Here is a 22,780-nt window from a genome sequence, read left to right on the forward strand (position 1 = left end):
GGAGAATGAAATGAGATTAGAGTAAGTGGAAGCTCAATGGTCTCCAATAAATTGGTGGGTTGAAAGGCCTGTTTCAATGTTGTATACTTCTGTGACCAATAAAAAAACATAACTACTTGAATGAAGGACAATGAATTAATTACGCTTTCTTTAATATTTGAAATTACAGGATTGAACTAAGAAGTATTGTGCTTTTTATAAACTTTAAATATATATTTTAAATTAATTCTTTAGCTTGCAGCGGTGTGCTACACGCAGCAGTAAAATTACGACACGGAGTCGGTAATTGCAGTCGAAGGAAAAACTTTATTCGAAATCCTCAGCCTCACTTTTAAGCCTCCCTCAACCTGCCCCCCATGGCGCAGAGGCTCCAAAGCTCTGTGCTCGCAAACCCCCGTAGGCGATCTAATTGTGAGCCGGTTCGGATGTGCCAGGAAATGGGTTGCCACATAACCCCCCCCCCCCCAGAACCGGCAACACACCCCCCAATGTCCAGAGTCTGGGCCAGAACCTGCTTGGGAGGTCGGCCTCTGCGCCGAGGTGCTGGAAACTCGGCCGGTTGTGCCAGGTCCACATGGGCCGGTTTGAGGTGGTCCACCGTGAAAACCTCCTCTTTCCCCCCAACGTCCAGCACGAACGTGGACCCGTTGTTCCGGAGCAACATAAACGGCCCCTCGTATGGCCGCTGCAGCGGTGGCCGATGCCCGCCCCTTCGTACAAACACAAACTTACAGTTCTGCAGGTCTTTGGGTACGCAGGTTGGGTTCCGCCCGTGCTGTGAAGTGGGTAAGGGGGCTAGGTTACCGAGCTTCTCGCGTAGTCTGCCCAGGACTGCTGCGGGATCTTCCTCTTGCCCCCGTGGGGCTGGTAGGAACTCCCCGGGGACGACCAGGGGTGCGCCGTATACCAACTCGGCCGACGAGGCGTGCAGGTCATCCTTGGGCGCTGTGCGGATGCCGAGTAGGACCCAGGGAAGCTCATCCACCCAGTTGGCTCCTCGCAGGCGGGCCATGAGGGCCGACTTCAGGTGACGGTGGAAACGCTCCACTAGCCCGTTTGACTGTGGGTGGTAGGCAGTTGTGTGGTGCAGCTGAGTCCCCAGAAGGCTGGCCATAGCTGACCACAGGCTGGAGGTGAACTGGGCGCCTCTGTCGGAGGTAATGTGGACCATACACCAAAGCGAGATATCCAGGTGGTGATCAGGGCTCGGGCGCAAGATTCGGAGGTGGTGTCGGTGAGCGGGACCGCCTCTGGCCATCTTGTGAACCGGTCCATGATAGTCAGGAGGTGCCGCGCTCCGCGCGACACTGGCAGGGGGCCCACGATATCCACATGAATGTGGTCGAAATGCCGGTGGGCGGGATGGAACTGCTGCGGTGGGGCTTTGGTGTGCTGCTGCACCTTGGCCGTCTGGCAGTGCATGCACGTTTTGGCCCATTCACTGACCTGTTTGCGGAGTCCGTGCCAAACGAACCTGCTGGAAACCATCTGGACAGTTGTCCGGATGGAGGGATGCGCCAAGTTATGAATGGAGTCGAAAACGCGGCGCCGCCAGCTGTCAGGACGACGGGACGGGGCTGGCCGGTGGCAACATCACAGAGTAGGGTCCTCTCACCCGGGCCTACGGGGAGGTCCTGGAGCTGCAAACCGGAGACTGCGGTTCTGTAACTCGGAATCTCCTCATCCGCCTGCTGCACCTCTGCCAGTGCCTCAAAGTCTACCCCTTGGGAAAGGACATGAACGGTAGGGCGAGAGAGCGCATCCACCACAACATTGTCCTTACCCGAGACGTGCCGGACATCCGTCGTGTATTCAGAGATGTAGGACAGGTGGCGTTGCTGGCGGGACGACCAGGGGTTGGACGCTTTCGTAAACACAAAGGTAAGCGATTTGTGGTCCGTGAACGCAGTGAAGGGCCAACCTTCTAGGAAGTACCTGAAATGCTGGATTGCCAGGTAGAGCGCCAACAGTTCCCGGTCGAAAGCACTGTACTTGAGCTCGGGTGGCCGCAGGTGTTTGCTGAAAAACGCCAGGGGTTGCCAGCAACCTGCGATGAGTTGCTCCAGCACCCCACTGACTGCCGTGTTAGATGCGTCCACTGTGAGGACGGTAGAGGTGTCCATTCTGGGATGTACTAGCATTGCGGCGTTCGCCAAAGCTTCCTTCGTTTGAACGAAAGCGGCGGCGGACTCCGCATCCCAGGTAATGTCCTTGCTCGGACCCGACATCAGGGCGAACAGGGGGCGCATGATCCGGGCAGCTGAAGGGAGGAAGCGGTGGTAGAAATTGACCATACCTACAAATTCCTGAAGGCCTTTGATCGTGGTGGGTTGGGGGAAATGGCGGACCGCTACCTTAGCAGGCAAAGGGGTTGCCCCGTTTTTAGTAATCCTGTGGCCCAGAAAGTCAATGGTATCGAGTCTGAACTGGCATTTGGCGGGGTCGATTGTAAGACCGTACTCACTCAGTCGGGCGCAGAGTTGACGGAGGTGGGACAGATGCTCCTGATGACTGCTGCTGGCTATGAGGATGTCATCCAAATAGATGAACGCGAAGTCCAGGTCCCGCCCCACCACGTCCATTAACCACTGGAACGTCTGTGCGGCATTCTTCAGGCCGAACGGCAGGTGGAGGAACTCGAAAAGGCCAAACGGGGTGATGAGAGCCGTTTTGGGGACGTCGTCAGGATGCATCTGGATTTGATGGTACCCTCGGACGAGGTCTACCTCGGAGAAGATCTGAGCGCTGTGCAGGTTTGCTGCAAAGTCCCGAATGTGCAGCACAGGGTAGCGGTCCGGTGTGGTAGCCTCGTTCAGCCTGCGCTAGTCGCCGCATGGCCTCCAGCCTCCTGTCTCTTTGGGCACCATGTGCAGGGGGGAGGCCCATGGGCTGTCGGACCGCCAGATGATCCCCAATTCCTCCATCCTCTGGAACTCCTCCTTCGCCAGTCGGAGATTGTCTGGGGGAAGCCGCCGAGCGCAGGCATGGAGGGGTGGTCCCTGGGTCGGGATGTGGTGCTGTACACTGTGTCGGGGCATGGCCGCTGTGAACTGTGGTGCCAGAACCGATGGGAAATCCGCCAGGACCCTGGTGAAGTCGTTGTCGGACAGCGTGATGGAGCCGAGGTGAGGGGCTGGCAACTGGGCTGCACCCAGGGAGAACGTCTGAAAGGTCTGGGCGTGTACCAGTCTCTTCCTGGGCAGGTCGACCAGTAGGCTGTGAGCCCACAAAAAATCCGCACCCAGAAGCAGTTGGGCTACGGCGGCCAGTGTAAAGTCCCACATGAACTGGCTGGAGCCGAACTGTAGCTGCACCTGACGGGTGCCATAGGTCCTTACTGTGCTGCCGTTCATGGCCCTCAGGGGGGGACCCGGTGCCCTGCTGCGGGTGTCGTATCTCGTCGGAGGTAAAACGCTGATCTCGGCACCAGTATCGACCAAAAACCGGCGTCCCGACCTTCTATCCCACACATACAGGAGGCTATCCCGATGGCCAGCTGCCGTAGCCATCAGCAGCGGCTGGCCCTGGCGTTTCCCGGGAACTTGCAGGGCGGGCGACAACAGCGGGCTTCTGCGCCCCACCGCTGGTGGTAGAAGCACCAGTGTTCCTTGGGCCGGGGGTTGGCGGGCTCTGCGGCCGGGCCTGGACTGGTTTGCTGCTGGAAGCGTGACTGGGAGATCTGTGCGATGGACGCCCCGCTCACCTTTTTGACGTTCCACAGCAAGTCTGTCCGGGCTGCCACCTTCCGGGGGTCACTGAAATCCACGTCGGACAGCAGCAGGCGTATGTCCTCAGGCAGCTGCTCCAGGAATGCCTGCTCAAACATGAGGCAGGGTGTGTGTCCGTCGGCTAGAGACAACATCTCATTCATTAAAGCCGATGTCGCCCAAGCCATCCAGGTGCAGTAAACGGGCAGCCCGCTCGCGCCGTGAGAGTCCGAAAGTCCTGAGGAGCAGGGCTTTGAATTCCGTGTACTTGCCGTCTGCCGGGGGCGACTGTACGAACTCCGCGACCTGGGCCGCTGTGTCCTGGTCGAGGGAGCTCACCACGTAGTAGTAGCGGGTGTTTTCTGAGGTGATCTGGCGAACGTGGAATTGGGCTTCGGCTTGCTGGAACCATAGGTTCGGTCGCTGTGTCCAGAAACCCGGCAGTTTCAACGAAACCGCATGAACAGAGGCGGCGTCGGTCATTTCTGGTCCAAAAATCGTTTGGACCGTCGGGGTCACCAGTTGTAGCGGTGTGCTACACGCAGCGCTAAAATTACGACACGGAGTCGGTAACTGCAGTCGAAGGAAAAACTTTATTCGAAATCCTCAGCCTCACTTTTAAGCCTCCCTCAACCTGCCCCCCCCGGCGCAGAGGCTCCAAAGCTCTGTGCTCGCAAACCCCCGTAGGCTATCTAATTGTGAGCCGGTTCGGATGTGCCAGGAAATGGGTCGCCACAAGCTTTTGATTTTTGTTAGCTCTTGAATGCTTCTGGAAGTCAGAGACAAACCTGGGCATGTGGCTGTCACAGATGAGAGTGCTTTGGGGGAGATGAATCATCCAAAGGCAGCAGTAGCCAAATCATAGCACGATGAATGGCTCTGTGGGACAGGAGGGAAGGAAAAGGAATGGCAGTAACATAGCGGTAGGGGATTCCATGATAAGAGGAACAGACTGGGGTTACTCTGACTGCAAATATTGTTGTGTTGCCTCCCATGTGCAAGAGTCAAGGATGTCTTGGAACAGCTGCAGACCATTCTAAGAAGCGAGGGCAAACATCTAATTGGCTTTGTGCATGCATGATGCATGTAGTAATAATATAGGTAAAATGTGGGAGGAAGCCCAGATGAAGGAGTTGACCCAAAACATTGAGTCTTTATTCTTCTCAATAAATGCTGCCCAAACAGTTGAGTTCCTCCAGCATTTCTTGCCTGTGCTCTGGAATTCCAGCATCTGCAGAATCTCATGTGTTTATGATTCTCAGGACACTTTTTCTGAATGCTCATACTATTCAAGACAAGGTCAGTCAACTCGTAGCACAAATCATTTCAACTGGCATTGCATGCAGTAGATGTGTTTCTCGAACGGCTCCATTCTTTTTAAATTACTGAATCTAATTTGCTTTGAAAACTTACTGTTGGAGTATTATGATGTCTCGTGCTAAAACTTCTAAAAAGGAAGAGGATCCTTCCGTGACAATGGAAGCTATTGTGGAGCGAATTTGGAAAGCTCAGAGTGAAAAGTCTGAACAACTTTCGGATGTGTGTTTAAAAGTTACCACGACAGAGGGTTGAAAGAAAAAAATAGATATATTAGGGCTTGATAAAATAAATTTATTCAAGCCAAAAAATTTACGAAATTGAAACCACATTCGAAATGTATGTCAGTTATTGGATTAACCATTTGTTTATTCAATTTCGAAAAAACCAAGGGAAGCGAGGTCCCTAAGATGGAAGTCAATGAAAATCCTTGTGCAGAATTACATTCAAGATTAACCCATTGTGGACTGACATTAATATCCACATCTTGTGTCCAAAACATTAAATATTGAATATTAAGTGCCCAATAATAAAATCATAAATTCAGCCAAGCCACCATTCTTTTTGGATTTCTGCAAGTATTTTTTATTTAGCCTAGGATTTTTATTTTGCCATATATATGATGAAATTTTGGAATCAATAGTATCAAAAAAGGATTTAGGAATAAAGACTGATACCACTTGTAAAAGATATAAAAATTTAGGTATGATTATCATTTTAATAGCATTGATTCGAACAATCAATGATATAGACAGTAAGGACCATTTAATAAATGATTGTTTGACCTGGTCTATTAAAGGTAAAAAAATTTACGTTAAATAAATCCTTAAGTTTCTTAGTAATCTTAACACCCAGGTAAGTAAAATAATCCCTAACCAATCTAAACGGTAAACCTCTATAAATTGGAACTTGCACATTTAAAAGGAAAAGTTCACTCTTATTAAGATTCAGTTTGTAACCAGAAAAGTTACTAAACTGAGAGAGCAACAATATAACAGCAGGAAAGGATTTCTCAGGATTCAAAATATATAATAAGAAATCATCTGCATATAATGATAACTAGTGTATCACATTTCTGCAGGAAATGCCAAATATAGAAGGTGAGTCACAAATAGCAATAGCAAATGGTTCTAGGGCAATATCAAATAACAATGGGCTCAGAGGCTAATTTTTTCTTTCAACCCTCTGTCATGGATGAAGCTTTTTTGGTTTGGAAAACGAAGGGTATAATATGTTTTTATGATTTATTTTTGGATAACTGTTTCATGTCTTTTGAACAGTTGTCTAATAAATATAATTTGCCCAGATCCCATTTTTTTTTAGATACTTACAGAACAGAGATTTTTTTAAAATACGATGTTACCTACTTTTCTGATTTCATATCCAACTGATACCATGGAAAAATTTTTAGGCTTAAACCCTTATCAAAAGGGTTTAATAGCAATCATTTATGATAATATTATGAATATACAGCCAGATATATCTGATAAAATTAAAAATGAATGGGAGAAGGAACTTCAACTTTCTTTACCTATAGAAAATGGGAAAAAAATTTCAATTAGTTATTTTTTCTTCTATTTGTGCCAGACATACGATGATTCAATTTAAAGTGGTACATAGGGCTGATATGTTTGAAGATAAATTGGCTCATTTTTACTCACATATACATCTGATTTGTGATAGATATCACTCTGAGGTAGCCTCTTTGACTTATATGTTTTGGTCTTGTCCTCTTTTGGAAAAACTTTGGAAAGATATTTTTGATATATTCTCTACAGTTTTACACATTGATTTACAACCTCACCCTATTACTGCAATTTTTGGCTTACCAATGATTGATCTGCCCTCTGCAGCTTGGCGGATGATTGCATTTGTTACTTTAATGGCTAGAAGATCCATTTTATTGAATTGAAAGGAGATAAATCCTCCAACTACATCTCAGTGGTTTTCCCAAACCAAATCCTGTTTAAATTTAGAAAAAATTAGAAGTGGTACTTTTGATCCCTTCATTAAATTTGAAGAAACTTGGAGGCCTTTTATTCAATACTTTCACAGAATGTAATCTGACCTTTTCCAATTCCTTTATATCATTCATTAATTTGAGTAGAGGAGCAGAGTTGACGACAATAATGATTTTTTTTAATGTAATAGAATAGCCCAGTTTTTTTTAGTTTAGGTTTAGTTGTATTTAGTTTATTTTAACACAGAGCATAGAACAGTACAGCACATAACAGGCCCTTTGGCCCACAATATTGTGCCGACCCTCAAACCCTGCCTCCCATATAACCCCCCACCTTAAATTCCTCCATATACCTGTCTAGTAGTCTCTTAAATTTCACTAGTGTACCTGCCTCCACCACTGACTCAGGCAGTGCATTCCATGCACCAACCACTCTCTGAATGAAAAACCTTCCTCTAATATCCCCCTTGAACTTCCCTCCCCTTACCTTAAAGCCATGTCCTCTTGTACTGAGCAGTGGTGCCCTGGGGAAGAGGCGCTGGCTGTCCACTCTATCTATTCCCCTTAATATCTTGTACACCTCTATCATGTCTCCTTTCATCCTCCTTCTCTCCAAAGAGTAAAGCCCTAGTTCCCTTAATCTCTGATCATAAACCGTACACTCTAAACAAGGCAGCATCCTGGTAACTCTCCTCTGTACCCTTTCCAATGCTTCCACATTCTTCCTATAGTGAGGTGACCAGAACTGGACACAGTACGCCGTGTGGCCTAACCTGAGTTTTATAGAGCTGCATCATTACATCGCGTCTCTTAAACTCTATCCCTTGACTTATGAAAGCTAACACCCCATAAGTTTTCTTAACTACCCTATCTACCTGTGAGGCAACTTTCACGGATCTGTGGACATGTACCCCCAGATCTCTCTGCTCCTCCACACTACCAAGTATCCTGCCATTTACTTTGTACTCTGCCTCGGAGTTTGTCCTTCCAAAGTGTACCACCTCACACTTCTCCGGTTTGAACTCCATCCACCACTTCTCAGCCCACTTCTGCATCCTATCAATGTCTCTCTGCAATCTTTGACAATCCTCTACACTTTCTACAACACCACCAACCTTCGTGTCATCTGCAAACTTGCCAATCCACCCTTCTACCCCCACATCCAGGTCATTAATAAAACTCACAAATAAAAGAGGTCCCAGAACAGATCCTTGTGGGACACCACTAGTCACAACCATCCAATCTGAATGTACTCCCTCCACCATGACCCTCCGTCTTCTGCAGGCAAGCCAATTCTGAATCCACTTGGCCAAACTTCCCTGGATCCCATGCCTTCTGACTTATTGAATAAGCCTACCATGTAGAACCTTGTCAAATGCCTTACTAAAATCCATGTAGATCACATCCTCTGCACTACCCTCATCTATATGCCTGGTCACCTCTTCAAAGAACTGTATCAGGCTTGTTAGACACGATCTGCCCTTCACAAAGCCATGCTGACTGTCCCTGATCAGACCATGATTCTCTAAATGCCCATAGATCCTATCTCTAAGAATCTTTTCCAACAGCTTTCCCACCACAGACGTAAGGCTCACTGGTCTGTAATTACCTGGACTATCCCTACTACCTTTTTTGAACAAGGGGACAACATTTGCCTCCCTCCAATCCTCCAATACTATTCCTGTGGACAATGGGGACATAAAGATCCTAGCCAGAGGTTCAGCAGTCTCTTCCCTTGCCTCGTGGAGCAGCCTGGGGAATATTCCATCAGGCCCCGGGGACTTATCTATCCTAATGTATTTTAACAACTCCAACACCTCCTCTCCCTTAATATCAACATGCTCCAGAACGTCAGCCTCACTCATATTGTCCTCACCATTGTCAAGTTCCCTCTCAGTGGTGAATACCGAAGAAAAGTATTCATTGAGGACCTCGCTCACTTCCACAGCCTCCAGGCACATCTTCCCACTTTTATCTCTAATCAGTACTACCTTCACTCCTGTCATCCTTTTGTTCTTCATATAATTGAAGAATGCCTTGGAGTTTTCCTTTACCCTACTTGCCAAGGCCTTCTTATGTCCCCTTCTTGCTCCTCTCAGCCCTTTCTTAAGCTCCTTTCTTGCTACCGTATATTCCTCAATAGATCCATCTGATCCTTGCGTCCTAAACCTCATATATGCTGCCTTCTTCCACCTGACTAGATTTTCCACTTCACTTGTCACCCATGGTTCCTTCACCCTACCATTCTTTATATTCCTCACTGGGACAAATTTATCCCTAACATCCTGCAAGAGATCCTTAAACATCGACCACATGTCCATAGTACATTTCCCTGAAAAAACATCATCCCAGTTCACACCTGCAAGTTCTAGCCTTATAGCTTCATAATTTGCCCTTCCCCAATTAAAAATTTTCCTGTCCTCTCTGATTCTATCCTTTTCCATGATAATGCTAAAGATCAGGGAGCAGTGATCACTGTCCCCCAGATGCTCACCCACTGGCAGATCTGTGACCTGACCCAGTTCGTTACCTAATACTAGATCTAGTATGGTATTCCCCCTAGTCGGCCTGTCAACATACTGTGACAGGAATCCATCCTGGACACGCTTCGTTTTTGATTTTTCAATTTGGGGGTTTTTTCCCACCTTTTTATTTTTTTTGTATCTTGCTTATATCAAGGGTTTGGGAGGTCTATTATATTGGTGTTTCCTATAGATTTTACTCATATGTTAACTGCCAACAATGTAATCTCACTCCTTTTGTATTATTATGAACATTATGTATGTTTTTGAAAAATTCAATAAAAAGATTGAAAAAGAAAAGGAAAGAAAAGTTAGCACAGAGCTTAAACAAATGGAGATTCTGCTGCAGACTATTCAAAAAACTTTAAAGGAAAATACTACTCAGATTCAAGAACATGAAGATGTTTTAACGAGACTGGATACTAAGTTGGATGAGTTGGAAAAGTTCGGAGATAAACAATCGAAAATTGTTGAATCTTTAAGGCAAAAGATTGTTGCCTTGGAGAATAGTTCAAGGAGGAACAATATATGAATTCTGGGTCTTCCTGAGTTGGTCGAATGCAATCGACCAGAATTCTTTGCAAAGCTGTTTGCTCGTTTGTTTTCTGATGTTTTGGATACTTCACCAAGAATAGATCGAGCTCATCAAGTCCCAGTTTTCAGATCCTCTTCTCAACAAAAACCTCAACCTGTGATAATTGCTTTTCACGACTTCCAAACAAAGGTTACTATAATTTGCGAATTTCATTGGTTAGGTATGATTGACTTTGATGATTATTAGATAAGGGTGGTCGAAAATTATTCACCTGAGGTATTAAATGAACGTTTTAAGTATAAGCAGGTCATGGCAGAGTTATATAACAAAGGCTATAAACCTTCGCTAAAATACCCCGCTTGCCTCAGGATTACTTTGAAAAATGGATCTCCTAAGTGGTTTCTTTCGATTGAAGAAGTACACCTTTTTCTTTAGGCCGTATCAAGTCCAGAAGATTAATTGTTTAATACTGTACCATACAAATTACGCTTCCTTACTTTGACCGATTTTTTGTCATTGGAATTTTGTAGTCTAATGGTTTTGTATGGGTTTCTTTTGAACAATTCTCTTTTCTGTTCTTGTATACTCACATAATTAGTTTCTGTTCTTATTGTATTTTCTTTGCTGAGTTAATATTTTTCAACATGATGTTTTGAACTTTTTTAAGCTCTTTTGAATATTACTTAGTCTATCATAGAAACATAGAAAATAGGTGCAGGAGTAGGCCATTCAGCCCTTTGAGCCTGCACCGCCATTCAGTATGATCATGGCTGATCATCCAACTCAGAACCCTGTACCTGCTTTCTCTCCATACCTCCTGATCCATTTAGCCACAAGGGCTATATCTAACTTCCTCTTAAATATAGCCAATGAACCGGCCTCAACTGTTTCCTGTGGCAGAGAATTCCACAGATTCACCACTCTCTATGTGAAGAAGTTTTTCCTCATCTCGGTCCTAAAAGGCTTCCCCTTTATCCTTGAACTGTGACCCCTCGTTCTGGACTTCCCCAACATCAGAAACAATCTTCCTGCATCTAGCCTGTCCAATCCATTTAGAATTTTGTACGTTTCAATAAGATCCCCCCTCAATCTTGTAAATTCCAGTGAGTATAAGCCTAGTCCAGGGGTCGGCAAAGTTTACCACTAAAAGAGCCAATATGGACCCATTTCCCACAGAAAAGAAAACACTGGGAGCCACAAAATGAAATAACACTGCATACAACGGGTTTTTTTTGCCTTTATGCTATGTATAAACAAACTATAATGTGTTGCATTTTTGAAATTGATGAACTCCTGCAGAGAAAACGAAATTACATTTCTGCATGCAACAAAAACATTTTGAACTCCGAAAAAAAGACGTTGGGTTGAAGGTTACTACATAGGTAGCCTACCTTGGATCGAAGAATTAAAAGAAAGCGCGCACTGGCGGGTGTCAGGCATTGGCAGTGGTGATGTATATTAATAGCGATAAAAAACACGTTGTAGCGGTGTAGCGCTACACGCAGCGCTAAAATAAAGACTGCAGTCAAAGGTAACTTTATTCGAACTAAACAGCCTTGCTTTTAAGCCTCCCTCAACCCAGCCCCCATGGACGCAGATGCTGCAAAAGACGCGTACTCACAAACCCCCGTAGGCTATCTCCCTTAGCCGGAATGCTGGCTAATTGTGAGGAAATGTGTCGCCACACTTAGATTGTACAAGATCACCATAATCTTCAAATTTAGAATTACATTTCAAAAGCTAACAAACTAACATAAAATACATTTTAATTAAATACTGACCAATTATTTCCCAAAGCCACAGGGAGCCGCAGCACAGAGGTGAAAGAGCCACAAATGGCTCGGGAGCCACAGGTTGCCGACCCCCGGCCTAGTCGATCCAGTCTTTCTTCATATGAAAGTCCTGCTATCCCAGGAATCAACCTGGTGAACCTTCTCTGTACTCCCTCTATGACAAGAATGTCTTTCCTCAGATTAGGGGACCAATGCTGCACACAATACTCTAGGTGCAGTCTCACCCAGGCCTTGTACAACTGCAGTAGAACCTCCCTGCTCCTGTACTCAAATCCTTTTGCTATGAATGCCAACATACCATTTGCCTTTTTCACCGCCTGCTGTACCTGCATGCCCACCTTCAATGACTGGTGTACAATGACACCAAGGTCTCGTTGCACCTCCCCTTTTCCTAATCGGCCCCCATTCAGATAATAATCTGTTTTCCTGTTCTTGCAACCAAAGTGGATAACCTCACATTTATCCACATTAAATTGCATCTGCAATGAATTTGCCCACTCACCTACCCTATCCAAGTCACCCTGCATCCTCTTAGCATCCTCCTCACAGCTAACACTGCCACCCAGCTTCGTGTCATCCACAAACTTGGAGATGCTGCATTTAATTCCCTCGTCTAAATCATTAATATATATTGTAAACAACTGGGGTCCCAGCACTGAGCCTTGTGGTACCGCACTAGTCACTGCCTGCCATTCTGAAAAGGTCCCGTTTGCTCCCACTCTTTGTTTCCTGTCTGCCAACCAATTCTCTATCCACATCAATACCATACCCCCAATACCATGTGCTTTAAGTTTGAACACTAATCTCCTGTGTGGGACCTTGTCAAAAGCCTTTTGAAAATCTAAATATACCACATCCACTGGCTCTCCCCTATCCACTCTACTAGTTACATCTTCAAAAAATTCTATAAGATTCGTCAGACATGATTTTCCTTTCACAGATCTATGCTGACTTTGTCTGATGATTTCACCTCTTTCCAAATGTGCTGTTATCACATCTTTGATAACTGACTCCAGCATTTCCCCCACCACTGATGTCAGACTAACCAGTCTATAATTCCTTGGTTTTTCTCTCCCTCCTTTTTTAAAAAGTGGGGTTACATTAGCCACCCTCCAATCCTCAGGAACTAATCCAGAATCTAAGGAGTTTTGAAAAATTATCACTAATGCATCCATTATTTCTTGGGCTACTTCCTTAAGCACTCTGGGATGCAGACCATCTGGCCCTGGGGATTTATCTGCCTTTAATCCCTTCAATTTACCTAACACCACTTCCCTAGTAACATGTATTTCCCTCAGTTTCTCCATCTCACTAGATCCTCGGTCCCTTACTATTTCTGGAAGATTATTTATGTCCTCCTTAGTGAAGACAGAAACAAAATAGTTATTCAATTGGTCTGCCATGTCTTTGTTCCCTATGATCAATTCACTGTTTCTGACTATAAGGGACCTACATTTGTCTTGACCAATCTTTTTCTTTTCACATATCTATAAAAATTTTTACAGTCAGTTTTTATGTTCCCTGCCAGCTTTCTCTCATAATCTTTTTTCCCTTTCCTAATTAAGTCCTTTGTCCTCCTCTGCTGGTCTCTGAATTTCTCCCAGTCCTCAGGTGCTCCGCCTTTTTTTTTGCTAATTTGTATGTTTCTTCTTTGGACTTGATACTATCCCTAATTTTCCTTGTCAGCCACAGGTGCACTACCTTCCCTGGTTTATTCTTTTGCCAAACCGGGATGAACAATTGTTGTAGTTCATCCATGTGATCTTTAAATGCTTGCCATTGCATATCCACTATCAACCCTTTAAGTATCATATGCCAGTCTATCTTAGCTAATTCAGGTCTCATACCTTCAAAGTTACCTTTCTTTAAGTTCAGAACCTTTGTTTCTGAATTAATTATGTCACCCTCCATCTTAATGAAGAATTCCACCATATTGTGGTCACTCTTACCCAAGGGGCCTTGCACGACAAGATTGCTAACTAACCCTTCCTCATTGCTCAATCCAGAATCGCCTGCTCTCGAGTTTGTTCCTCGACATGTTGGTTCAGAAAACCATCCCGCATACATTCCAAGAAATCCTCTTCTTCAGCACCCTTATGAATTTGGTTCACCCAATCTATATGTAGATTGAAGTCACCCATTATATCAAATCCAGAAGTTTAACCATTTATTTCTGCTTCATATAACCTTGGTCCCTCAGTTTGGCTGATCAATTATCAATTCATTGCAATTTTGCAGTTTATTTGTTTACTACTTTTTTCTTTGAACAATTGTTTATATATATATATATATTCATAAATAATCCTTCTTTTTCTTCTCGTATTTTATTTTTTTTGTTTAGAAAATTAATAGAATTAACTTCAGTAAATCTTCTTTGCAAACACTACACTTTGAATTTTTTTAGTTATTTAGTCTAGGTTGGAATTCATTGTGTATTAATCTTTTCTTCTCTTGGAGCCCTGCCAGTCGGATGTTGTAGGTGGGATTTATCAGTAAATTAGCCTTTGTTCTCTCTTGGGCGATTCTTTTCTTTGGGGGGGGGAGGGGGGAGTGGGTTTTTTTTATTTTTCCTTTTTATCAGCTGTTTGGTTATCCCTGCCTCATCTATTGCTTGGTTAAGTATTTTGAATTTCAAGGTTTGGATTTTTTGTAAATTCCAGTGGTTTATATATTTAACCTCTGTTTTAAACATATTTATATATTAATTTACTTAGTTTAAATGTGAAAGGTTTAAACCACCCTGTGAAATGCAATAAGATTTTTATCTATATTAAGAAATAGAAGGTCTCAATTACTTTTTTTGCAAGAAACACATGTTCACAGATCTGACTGTGGCGTTTGTTCAAGCGTTGGAATGGTCCAGCTTTTATTCCTCTTTTCAAGCCAAGGCCAGAGGTACTTCGATTTTGATTGACAATTCAGTTGCTTTTGTTCAACATAATGTAATGTCTGACCCTAATGGGTGATTCGTTATAGTCTCAGGGAAATTAGATAACAAACTAATGGATTTTGCTGATCGTTATGCTCCGAATATAGATGATCCCAGCATTTTTGAATTTTTTTTCTTTTTTACCAGACTTAAATTTGAACTCTTTAATCTTTGGAGGTGACATTAATTGCTGTCTTGACCCTGTTTTAGACCATTCATCTTTGAAACTATTAAATATTAGTAGATCCGCCTCCTATATCCAATCTTTTCTAATGAAATGTGACATTATTGATGTTAGACATTTTTTATACCCAACAAGTAGAGAATATTCCTTTATTTCTCATGTTCGTCATACCTATACCAGGATTGATTATTTTTTTGTTGATACTCATTTGATACCATATGTTTGATCCTGTGAATATAAAGAAATTGCTGTTTCAGATCATGCCTCATCTTTTTATCTTTAAGTCTTCCCGATGTTTCTCGATCAAACAGATTTTGGCATTCTACTCCAATTTTACTATTGCATTAGGTTTTTTTTTTAATTTTTAGGGAGTCGAATTACTTTTTTCTTTGAAGAGAATATGCTAGATGGCACTTATAGCCTTATCATTTGGGCTTACATTACAGGCCAAATTACATTACATTTCAAGGCTTACATTAGAGGCCAAATTATTTCCTATACAGCAAGTATCAAGAAAAAAGCTAATAAGGAGAGAACTGATGTAGCCAATCAGCCGAAACATTTAGATCAAAAAGATGCTTCTGATCTGGATCCAGTCTTATAGAAAAGAAGTGTTGAAGTTAAAACTAAATATGATCTGCTCTTAACTTACCTTATTGAAACTCAACTTTTAAAAGATAAAAGTCAATTTTATTCAATAAATTAAATTACTTTATTTATCTCCCACTGCACAAGTTCTTACTAACTCTCAGAGTTCTAAACCATTTAGTCTCCAATGTGAAACCAGACAAGGATGTCCTTTGAGTTCTTTGCTTTTTAATTTGGCTTTAGAGCCTTTAGCCATCATGTTTCATGAATCCGTTGATATCTCAGGTATATTAAGGAGGGGTATCACTCATAAGTTGTCGCCTTATGCTAATGACCTTTTGCTCTGCATCTCTAATGTGGAGTCCTCTCTACCCTCAGCACTTCCTTTACTTTCTGAATTTAGTCAGTTCTCTGGATATAAACTTAATTTTCATAAGAGTGATCTTTTTCCTTTGAATAATTTGGAATCAGTCACTCTGACCTTCCTTTTAAAATTGCAAGAAATCAATTTACTTATTTGGTTATAACAATTACTAGGAATTATAAATCTCTTTTTAAAGAAAACTTTATCACTCTTTTGGAGTATGTTAAGTAGGTACAATCAAACTGGTCTCCTCTTTCTTTTTTGCTGATTAGATGTATTAATTCTATTAAAATGAATGTTTTGCCTAAACTTTTATATTTATTTCAAGCCCTACCTGTTTTTATTCCTAAATCCTTTTTTTTGACTCTTTAGATTCGATTATATCTTCTTATTTATGGAAGAATAAAACCCACCGATTAAACAAATTTCATCTTCAGAAAACTAAAAAAAAAGGGGGATTAGCCCTACCCAACTTCAGGTTTTACTATTGGGCAGTCAACATACGCTGCCTTTCATTTTGGTTATATTATATTAATCGTGAAGACTGTCCAGTTTGGATTTCCTCAGAAGTTAATTCTGTTAACAAATTTTTTATTATATTTCTTCTTGGTTCTTCAATTCCTCTATCCTTAAGTAATTTAACTGATAATTATGTAGCTAAACATTCTTTGAGGATTTGGTTACAATTTAGAAAATTCTTTGGGTTAATTGGTTTTTCACTCTCTAGTCCTATTTTTCCAAATTATATTTTCAAACCTTCTTTGACTGATGTAGTTTTTAAAAAGTGGAATAGACTAGGTATTAAGTGTTTTCAGGATCTGCTCATTGGAGATAATCAATCAAATGAGGAAAGACTATCTATTAAATATAATTTTCATAAAGCTCATTTGATTAGATATTTACAAATTAGAGACTTCTTGCATTCTCAACTTCATACATTTCCCAAGTGTCCAGATAAGAATCTAATTGATTCAATTTTTACTCTGAAACATTTTCATAATGGATCTATTTCTAATATTTGTAGTATGTTCTTGGCAATGAGAAACATTCCGTTAGATAAAATTAAAAACCTCTGGGAAAAAGACCTGCAGTTTTCAATTGAAGAGGATACTTGGAATGAAATTTTTAAACTTGTTCACACCTCTTCGTTAAGTGCGCATCTCTCTCTTTTACAATTTAAAGCGGTTCATAGAGCCTATGTAACTAAAAATAAGCTCTCTCATTTTTACTCAGATTTTTCTCCTTACTGCAATAGGTGTAATGCCAAAAAGGCCTCTCTAATTTATATGTTTTGGTCCTGCCTGCGGCTTGATAAATTTTGGAAAGAAGTATTTAAAACTTTTTCGGAGCTTTTTAAAGTAAACTTTAAACCCAACCCTCTGACTGCCTTGTTTGGCATTGTTGCAGGATGATTTTACTTTTAAGCCAAATGATTTACCTACTTTGGCTTTTATTTCTCTTTTAGCCAGAGGAGTTTTGTTGTTTAAATGGAAAGATGCATCTCCACCTACACATGCCCATTGGTTGATTGATGTTATGTCATGTTTAAACTTAGAGAAGATTAGGTGTTCTATTTCTGTACCTAGACAAGATCTTTTCACATTTTGGGGATCTTTTTGTAACTACTTTCACAATCTTTGACTTGTTCAGCAATGATGATGGCTATTACACATTTGAATTTACGACTATGTTCAGGAATTTTTTTTCTTTTCTTTTAACCAAACAGCTGGTTTTTTTTCTCTCTCTTTTTCTTTATTTTGGTTATGGGGTTTTGATTTTGTTTAGATTGGAATAAAATATACCCTTTCAATATCACATTTAATTTACTATACATAGATATGGGGCATTTCAACTTTGTTTCTGTTTTCATAATATCATAATACATTTGTATTCATCTATGCAAGTAATCAATAAAAATATTGAAAAAGAAAAGAAAGTGTTTTAATTTATTGGCCGTTACAGAAATGTGATTGCATGTGAATAAAATTAGGAATTACAGTAAATATCCATGTGCATCAGGTAATATGGACAGAAATGCAAGAAGAATGAGATCAGGGCAATAGTGAGAGACCATAAAAGATTACAGAACTGAATATTGAATCCATCTGGGCAGAAGTTAGGAATAGTAAAGGGGAAGAATTTACTGGTGGAAGTTGTCAATAAGCTGACAAACAATAACATTACAGTGCACAGGCAATAAATTAAGACATATCTGATGCATGCAACAATGGAACGGCAAATGCCATGGAGTGTTTGACTTGCACATAGATTGGGCAAATCAAGTTGGTCGAGGCAGCCTTGAGGAGAACCTCATAGTATGCATCTATGATAGCTTTTTTTGAACGGCACATTACTGAACCTAGAGAGAAACATGTTATCTTATATCTGTGTTGCAACACAACAGGTAAAAATAACAATCTTGTTAGGGATCTTCTTGGTGGTAAAATGGAAGCACAGCGGTTAGCACAAAGCTATCACAGCTTGGGGATCAGAGTTCAGCATTCAGTTCCAATGACATCTGTAAAGGGTCTCTGTGTCCTCCCCATGGAATGTGTAGGTTCTCTATAGGTGCTCCAGTTTCCTCTCACAGTCCAAAGATGTACTGGCTAATAGGTTAATTGGTCAGTTGAAATTTATCTGTGATTAGGCTAGAGATAAATCAGGGTGGCACAGCTTGAATTGATGGAAGAGCCTATTTTGCACTCTATCTCTAAATAAAATAAAATTAAGTAAATAAAATGAAACAAAAGTAAATAAATAAAAAAGATTCATTGTATGACTGAAATTCTCATACTAGTGTAGTCGATCTAAGACCAGTGCAATTTGTTTATGCAATGTAGACTACAACAAGATGAAGGAGGAGTTGGCTGGCATAGACTGGGAACAGTTTGGTATACGGTAAGACTTACAATGAGATTTTTCACAGTGCTCATGAAAAGTATATTCACGTTAAAAGCAAGGATAGTAAGGTTGGGTAGAGCCAGCCTTGGATAACTAAGGAAATAAAGGAAAGCATCAAGTTAAGTTCTTGAATAAACAGTTGCTTAGAATAGTGGGAAAATGTTAAGATTAGGTTGTGGCATTTGAGATAACTTACAAAAATTCTCTGAACTCTGAGCAGCTCCCGGCAGATTGGGAGACAGCAAATGTCACACCACTGCAGGAAAATGCAAATAAGTATAGGCCAATTAGCTTAATGCTTATAGTCAGCAAAATGCTTGGATCTATCATTAAGGATGAAATTGCAAAACATCTAGATATAAATGATTCCAACAGGGCAGGTCCTGTTTGCCAAACCAGCTGAAGTTCTTTGAGGATATAATGAGTGTAGTGGATAGAGGGGAACAGGTGGATGTTGTATACATGATTTTCCAGAAGGCAATTTATTCACTGTTGCATTAAAAACCTATCTATAAGATAAGACATGGGCAATGTATTAGCATGGAGAAATGGTTCTTTTTGATACAGATTTATGTTGAGATTCAGATTTGTTTATCACATGTGTATTGAAACATACAGTGAAATGCATTGTTTGTGTTAACATCCAACACATTAGGGAAGTGCTGGACACAGTCAGCAAATGTTGCCATATATTTCAGAGCAAGCGTAGCATACGCACAATTATTAATCAATAGAATACAGAGAGTTAGGAGAAATTGGTGCTGTTCCAGCTGGTAATCAGTGGTGAGCAGAGTGCCGTAGGGGCTGGTGCTGGGCTTTCAACTGTTCCCAATATACATTAATAATTTTGAAGAGGGAAGTGCTGTATAAAGTTTGCTGATGACTCCAAATTGAGTGGAAAAGCAAATTGTGTAGAGGATGCAGAGAGTCTGTACAGAGATAGAAGTATGTTAATTGAGGGCTCAAATATCTGGCAGATGGAGAACAATATTGTCAAATACAAGGTCAACACAAGGCAAATACACTTTAGAAGGAAAAATATAACAGATTATTATTTAAGCGATGAAAGATTGCAGTATGTATTGTACAGAGGGAATTGGGACTACTTATGCGTGAATCACAAAAGATTGCTTTGCAGGTGCTCTCATGCAGATTATCAAGAAGTTAAATGGATTGTTGGCCTTCATCACTAGAAGGATTGAACTTAAGAACAGAGAGGCTATGCTGCAACAGTACAGGGTACTGGTGATGCCATATCTGAAATACAGGGTGCAGTTCTGGTCTTCTTACTTGGGAAAAGATATATTTGCTTTGGAGACAGTCCAGAGGAGTTTCACCAGATTGATTCTGGAAACAATTTTTAAAACTGGTGTCATTATCAACAGATAAATAGAGCTCCAAAAGGGGATCCTCTGCTTTAATTTCCAGAATATAAACAGCCACTGCCTTTCCATCAGCTGTTTGTATTTAAATACCTACCAATACTTTTCTCATCTTAAAAATCAACTATTCCATATCTTTCCTGGATGATCTGTCTTCTTACCTTTTCCAGAAACTACAGAAAAATAGAATGATCGATAAGCTACAGAACCTGGGTCTCTATACCTCCCTCTCCAATTGGATCCTTGATCTCCTAACCAGAAGACCACAATCTGTATGGATTGGTGATAATATATCCTCTTCACTGACGATCAACACTGGTGCACGTCAGGGGTGTGTGCTTAGCCCACTGCTCTACTCCCGCTATACTCATAACTGTGTGGCTAGGTATAGCTCAAGTGCCATCTATAAATTTGCTGATTTCATACCCATTGTTGGTAGAATCTCAGAAGGAAATGACAGGGCTTACAGCAGCAAGATATAACAGCTAGCTGAGTGGTGTCACAGCAACAACATTGCACTAAATGTCAGAAAGATGAAAGAGCTGATTGTGGACTTCAGGGAGGATAAGATGTCGGAACACGAACCAATTCTCAGAGGAATCAGAAATGGAGAGAGTGAGCAATTTCAAGCTCTTGGGTGTCAAGATCTCTGAGGATTTAACCCGGTCCTGACATATTGATACAGATATAAAGAAGGCAAGGCTGCGGCTATACTTCACTAGGAGTTTGATGAGATTTGGTTTGTCACCTAACACACTCAAAAAGTTCTATAGATGCACTGTGGAGTGTCTTCTAACAGGCTGTATGGCTGTCTGGTATGGGATGGAGGGGGGCACTGCACAGGATTGAAAGAAGCTACAGAAAGCTATCATTCAGCTCCATCTTGGGTGATAGCCTCCATAGTAACCAAGACACTTTCAAGGAGCGGTGTCTCAGAAAGGTGGTATCAATTATTCAGGACCCCCATCATACAAGGCATGCCTGCTTTTCACTGTCATCATCAGCAAAGAGGTACAGAAGCCTGAAAGGACACACTTAGTGATTCAAGAGGCCAGGCGGCATCTATAAGGAGAAGCACTGTTGACATGTTGGGCATCCTGACGAGGGGTTTCGACCCAAAACATCGACAGTGCTTCTCCCTATAGATGCTGCCTGGCCTGCTGTGTTCCACCAGCATTTTGTGTGTGTTGTTTGAATTTCCAGCATCTGCAGATTTCCTCATGTTTAGTGATTCAAGAACAGGTTTTTCCCTTCTGCCATCCGATTCCTAAAGAGACATTGAACCCATGAACACTACCTCACTGCTTAAAAATGCTTTTTCTGTTTTTGCACCACTTTTAATTTAACTATTTAATATACATGTATACTCACTGTAATTTATTATGTTTTCTTCTTTTTATATTATTATGTATCACACTGTATCGCTGCTGTTAAGTTAACAAATTTCACGGCACATGCCGGTGATAATGAAACTGATTCTGATCCTGATATCCAAAACTCTGCAATTTATTTCCTATAGCTGTACTGCTGCCTGTCCACAACACAAATGATCACCGAATTGCATTTCCAAGTTTCCCTAATTGGAGATTCTCATCCATTAGGGAAAAGTGCAATGTTAAGCTGTCTGTATATGCTCATTAAATGGGCAATAGAACTCCAAAATTTGCATTGAAATATGAAATAACCAAGACCTAAAAATTCAAGGAGGAAACAAATGGCTCATGGCTAATAGCTACCAAGTGAGACTCTACGTGTGTGTAAATCCGGATTCTTCCCTGATGTTGGAACCCTGAACTACAAATACAAGTGCAAATGGGTTACAGTTGTGAGGGATTCATCTTCAGATTTGTACTGGGCCTCACAAGTTGTCTTTAAGGATGGTGAATCTCTAGAATTCTATGTTCCTTAGGGCTATTGGAGTTAAATTGCAGGTACTTATGGAATAGATATGAAAATTTATGAAATGTCAGGGAATGTAGGGCTCTAGGCGACTGGAATGAAAGAAGAGGTTAGGCCTGCGGTGGGCTTGATGGACCAGTTAGTTCTTTTTGCTCCTATTTTCTTGATGTTTGAAAAGGTCAAGTGATTCAGTAAAGCAGTTTTCTGTTTTGAGTCCCAGGAGGAACAAGCAGTTTTTTTTGTTCCCAGACCCACAGAACATCCAAAGCCCAGAAATGTCAATACTTGATGATGACCAATCAGCCAGTACATCCTTGCCATTATTTATGAGCAGACGTTCACTTGTAGCAGCATGGTAGGAATTAACTAATTTTATTTCAAGTTCTTTTGAAGCAATCTTATCAAAGTACAAAGGTAATTTAATAGAGAGCCTCAGTGCAATTGTGATAATGTGCCTACCCCCATCAGAAAACAGCTTCAAAGCTCTTTATCAATGTATAAAACAGCAAGAGCACCTTCATACAGTGACTGGCTCATGCAGATAGTCACCCGGTGACCACCTCCATATTTTCAGAACGTAAATGTATTCAGATATTGCATTGTCGTCATGTTCTCAATTTACTTATGATTTCCTCTGGACAAGAGGGATACTTATGTTAGAATGCTGTTCTTGGACTTAACTTCAGCATTCAAAGATAC

This window comes from Hypanus sabinus, chromosome 4 (genome assembly GCF_030144855.1).
Source record: "Hypanus sabinus isolate sHypSab1 chromosome 4, sHypSab1.hap1, whole genome shotgun sequence".
NCBI lineage: Eukaryota > Metazoa > Chordata > Chondrichthyes > Myliobatiformes > Dasyatidae > Hypanus > Hypanus sabinus.